Here is a 6,000-nt window from a genome sequence, read left to right as displayed (position 1 = left end):
ATTTGTTCAGCAATTTCAGTTTACTTACGAGACGATTACTACAATAACAAGATTTACAATAAGTATAAGATTTGTCTTGTGTAATAACATTGTAGTTTATAGATGTAAGAAAATTATTTTTAAGAACTATCCCAACGTTTATGAACCCATAATATTGAAAGATCCAATAATGAAACTCCGATAACTCTATGAAATGAAACGAAGAGCAATATGTTGTAAATTTGATTGCATTGCAGAGAAATGCAAGCGTGAGCTCGGCGTGGGTTTGTACAATGACAAGTGTGACCACGACATTGCTTTTTATCTTTATCTATAAAGAACACCTTAAATCAAAGGCCGTACTAGGCCGTCGCACTCCCGACCCGGCATAACACGTGCATTACTCACGAAATATTTTCATAAAACCGAACCAAACGCACCCGTCCACCCTCCCCGCGCCCCCGCCGCAAAACCAGTTCAGTTCGTGCCCGGCCGTTGAGCGCGTCGGTTGTACCGTGCCGCCAGCCCCGCGTTCTTACGAGACAAACATCTTTTGTACCCAAACCAGTGCTGTGGATTTCATGACCTGTGCAGTGTAAGATTGTGCTGATTCGTATTGTGATGTTTCGTGTACGTTATGCTCTAGTGTTGGATTTCTCTTGAAAACTGTGCGACGGGTCCGCCTAGCCGTCGGACGGCTCTCGATCTCGGGATATCATTAAGGTATTTATTGTTACACCGGCTCATTGTTGTAAGGATTTTTTCTTCGTGTCGAGTTGAATCGATAGTCGTGTGGGGCTAGGGGTCCGTGGAACCGAACTGAAGATTCATTCGATTTTAAAACGACTTCATTCGGACGCTATTTGCATTATGTGCATGTTATGGGTTCTCAGAACGGGTTCGAACCTGGAGGTGTGGGCGAGTATTAATTAGCCAGCTCGATGTAACGGTACCGACCACTTAACGATCTTTTGATAACTCCGGAGCTTTTGTTATTGTAGGTACTTACAGCTCGATTATAATAAAGCCGTGTTTTTTACTCGATAAGTCGATAACCGGCGCAAGATTGTTGGACCATGAGATTTTTTGAGATAAGATTAGTTTCGCTTGCATTCATAAAAGCTCTGCGAATATCAACGAACATTTTGTGAAGATTAAACTATTAATATAAACCGAAATACATAACATAAGATACAAGCGCATCCACAGTCCATTAGAAATATGATCCACACAAATCGACCCACTATATTACAAAATACATTCACAAGAACTTCTTACAATATTCTTGGCATGTAACCTCACAATTAACGCACTAAATACACAATCCACACTTTCAACACATACATGTGACATAAACATCTAAATAAAGCTGGTACTTTAATAAATAAATAAACAATTGAAGTAATATTTACGACATAAAATCACAAACAACGCGGCATAGAAAGCGCTTTCTCGATAGATGGCGTCACTAGTTCACCCAAGCTTTCGTTATAACCTCACATTTACGTGTTCCGAAACAGCTATTACAATTTGAGGGAATCTTTACTGTTGTTAATTACACGTAACAATATAATTGATGGCTTTGGTAACCTCATTTTACAGAACTTTACCGCTTCGGAGTTTTGATGCCATATTCGAATCATTTTTATCGAAATGAAACACTTTTCTTGATTTGATTGAAGATTACACCGATTACACGATATTTGTTAGGAAATAGTTTAAAAACCACGTATAAGTCATTTTATAATGCTTTATATTCACAGAATTATCACTATTTATCACACACCGTCGACTGAGTGGCCATTTTGAAAATGAGTGTAGTTTTTTTGATGTTGTCATTATTTTTATAGGCACAGGTTTTTGGCATACAGCCAAGTTGCATTTTTTTTTAATTTGTATTATTTACTTACCACTGTTGTTTATATTTAATATATGTGTCAAAACGTTTACAAAGAAATAACGATATATCTATTCGAATAAAATCGAATTGTTTAAAATGTTGTTGACACGCCGCATACGCGCCTATTCAAAATAATGGATACTTTTGATTTTGTTTAATAGTGTTTGTATTTCTCCAAAATAATTAAGTTTTTATGAAATAATAATTTATAAACAAAGTTGTATTAATGCATGATGTGTAGTGCAGTTAAAAAATATGTGAAACGGAACGTGACAAACTTAAAAAGCGTTAAATTATTTATCAATATATCTCCTACCGGTGGCTATGTTATCAGAGTGCCTACCACGAACTACGTTCAACGTGTTGCCTTCCTGTCACGCTTACGTACAAATGTACAAGTGCGACAGAGAGTCAAAACGACGAACGTGGCCCGCGGGAAGCCCTCAGGTATATTTAACGGCTATAAAACAACTCGTATCTTCATTGTAATTCGAATTTAGAACAAGCAGGATCCAGGTCATCGTATTTTATTATTTAACTTTGAATACATTGGATCGCATAATTTTATAGACATTTTAGGGTTACATTTACAGCAAGATGAAACCGTTGATTTAGTCGTAAAACGAGCTATAAAGTATTGATGGCTGCATACAAGATAAAGTGTTGGATTTTGACTCAGTAATACGATAGGGTCCTATTTTGCAACTAATTCCTTGTAAAACACATTCCATACAACCTACGCTAAACGCTTTGTAGACTTCTATTTGCGTTAAAGAATTTAAATGTGTATTTTATTAGAAAATTCGTAGATAAAATGGGATATAAATTGGTAAGTAAGTGGTCTTTTAAATTCGTTATACAATGTTTGGACATAAAATCAAAGAATAAACTTGCGCTATATTTTTTTTATATCATATAAATGTGAATTACATAACCAAAGCTTGAATTACATAACGTGTGAATTCAAAGGCAAGAATTACATTACTTTACCTATCAAGAATTTCTAGGTTAGGATCATTAATCAAAATTTAGGTTATAAAAGTGATTTATGGATCGTCATGTAGCTAGAACGATTTTTTGACAATAACAAAGCCTTCGCGTTTGCATTTCAGCTTTACACAGCTACTTATTTGAAAGAGCCACTTCTTTTTAATAAGTTTTTGGCAAAAAATCCATTTTTGGTACAAGATTTTGTCGCTGACTGTACTTTACTTTCCAGGGGCAGGTAATACTCATCGGGACAATTCTAAAAACCCCAAACACAATTAGTTTGCATTGATTTATCACTGAGCTGTGTTAACATGGCCACCTCCGGTCTCCATCATCAGATCAGCTCCATGTCATCATAATACTGTGTTTTTATCCGATTTACATAGAAGTGGATCATATTTAGCTTCCAATATTTGACACTAACAAAATGACATACATAATAACAGGGCAAGTTAAATAAAAGCTTATAAAAAAGTTAAAAGCGGACATGTGTTTTCACTTAAAACACTTTTATCCGCGCCTCGAATAGCTTAGTTAATTTGCCGTTTAAAGTCGAAATAGGTCCGGAACTCGAACCGAAAACCGAACATCGGTAGTCGACAGATGTCGACGTGTCGCTCGCCCCAGAGCTAATTGCGATGAAAAAAGCGTGATTTACGTACCAGGGCATGTCGGAATTGATGCATCGCTATAACGTTCTACGCCACAGGCGACGTTCGAAATTTGATTTGAATTTTTGAAATATTGTTCGAAACATTTGGATTTATGGTTTTGGAAAGACACGTGTAACGGAACTGCTATTTCAATGTACAGTCAGCAAAACTATTAGCAGCCCTTAATATACATTTGTATAGGTACATGACGATAGACAAAATTTAGCAAAATTTGGCAAAATTTTTCTTCGATAATATTGACAAATTAGCTCTAACATTAGTGTGGAGTAAGGGGGGCAAAGTGCGCCATGCCGTCTAAGTGCGCATACCTTTAATAATGGGTGATAACAAATAAAATAGAATTAATTCAGAGATGTGAAAAAATACCGATATAACTTTTTACGATACATTGTTATTATTAGGCAATATATACATGATAATTATTTACAATGACATTAATGGATGTAAGAATAGAAGAAAAGCCCTTAATATACATTTGTATAGGTACATGACGATAGACAAAATTTAGCAAAATTTGGCAAAATTTTTCTTCGATAATATTGACAAATTAGCTCTAACATTAGTGTGGAGTAAGGGGGGCAAAGTGCGCCATGCCGTCTAAGTGCGCATACCTTTAATAATGGGTGATAACAAATAAAATAGAATTAATTCAGAGATGTGAAAAAATACCGATATAAATTTTTACGATACATTGTTATTATTAGGCAATATATACATGATAATTATTTACAATGACATTAATGGATGTAAGAATAGAAGAAAAGGGCCTGTGGTCAGCTTTTTGACGTAGTTTAGATATAAAGTTCGAATAAGACCTTTGGACACCCTTTTTGCCTATTTTTGGAACTTTATTAGTCATTTTTATTAGCTGGGAACAATTTTCAGCTCTCCAATTATTTTTATACACTCAACTACTCAAACGGCCAAAAAACTATCAATCAGCCGACATTGTGGAAGGTTTGTGGGATTTCGGACGTTCTTACATATCATCCATTTCCAGGTATATCAGTTATGCTAAAAGCAAAATAACTTTCATCATCCAAACTGAATGATTTCCCTCTGTAAATTTGAATCATCTAGCGACACTGAGATATACTCGTAATGGTCGATTTTTACTAATCAGTGTTTTTCGGGGCTTTTACCTTCTAGCAGCATTACCAGACCTATAATTTTTAATGATCAATAAATGAACGGTTGTTAACACAAAATTTTTGATAAAATAAAAAATATTACATTCAAGAATCCCAAAAGGCCTAGCAAGAACTTTATGAAGAGCATTTATTATTTACGTAGATAGGTTTGTTTAGAAGTCTACAGAAAATCATTCAATTTTTTTTTGTTTTCACCCGTTATATCGAAAACTGATTACAGAATACTAGTAATATTACTAGTGGCTTGCAGTTTTATTAGTAGTAGTAATGCACTTCGCCCGCCCCCCTCAATCTGGCATTGCAATACAAAGTCACACTACAAGTAGGTAATTAGGTACGGTCAACCAATTTGAATCCTAGGCCACTATAGAACCTTGTCGCTTTAACTACTCTATACATGACATGCATCACTCAATAAGCACTGTCGTAGAAGTAATTATGACATGGTTCTAGTGGCCTAGGAATCAAATCGGTTGACCGTACATATGTCACCGCAATGAAAAGTTTTTCAGAGAATTGAAATCGCACCTTAGATTGAGAGAAGATTATCATGATGAAAATATATAGGTATTTAATTTACCGACTATGTAATCAAGTTCTGTATTACCTTATACAATAAGCATTTCAAGATGCAATTGTCAATAGAATTGGATCAATTTCCAACGAGGGGAGGGAGGGGTGTTAGGGTCGGCAACGCGCATGTAACTCCTCTGGAGTTGCAGGCGTACATAGGCTACGGAGACTGCTTACCATCAGGCGGGCCGTATGCTTGTTTGCCACCGACGTAGTATAAACAAAAGTTCAATATTACGCACGTCTTCATAATTTATTTAGCTACCTATCGAAATGATCTTTTTGGTTACAAATACGAATATACAAATATTGAAGCCTAGGGCGTCTGCTACTTTGATCTAGGCACCCTAGGCAAACCTTGTGTACTTATAGCAAATATTTACACACACTAAACACAGTTTACCCTTATGTACCTATATGACTTATCTACAGATTTTCGGTTTAATGCTTTCAATATATGGGATAAAATATACAAATATACATAAATATATGTATATATACATTTATAATATACCTTTTCTGTTCTGTTCGTTTGTTCACTACTAATAAAATACGTCTTTTTTTTAATCGTAATTTAATAATAAATACCCGTTTCATTAATGACATGAGAAGGTAAGTACATTTTCCAGTGAAATCAGTCCTTCTAAATTGAATACTTAATATTTACAGATTTCGCGTCTTAATGTTATATAATAATGTCAAATATTCCATTAACCCTTAAACAAACTACATC

At 35.1% G+C, this 6,000-nt stretch overlaps 1 protein-coding gene across 1 annotated transcript in view; it reads left to right on the top strand.

The window, feature by feature from the left end:
* The first annotated feature begins 207 nt into the window (after nt 1-207).
* Nucleotides 208-6,000, top strand: part of LOC133530728 (latrophilin Cirl-like) — a 474,969-nt gene continuing 469,176 nt past the window's right edge. Inside the window, exon 1 of the mRNA XM_061868759.1 lies at nt 208-702. The gene's annotated coding sequence lies outside the window, so the exon portion shown is untranslated. The remainder of the gene's footprint in view (nt 703-6,000) is intronic.

This window comes from Cydia pomonella, chromosome 23, assembly GCF_033807575.1.
Source record: "Cydia pomonella isolate Wapato2018A chromosome 23, ilCydPomo1, whole genome shotgun sequence".
Taxonomy (NCBI): Eukaryota; Metazoa; Arthropoda; class Insecta; order Lepidoptera; family Tortricidae; genus Cydia; species Cydia pomonella.
This window is presented reverse-complemented; position numbering and strand designations above follow the sequence as displayed.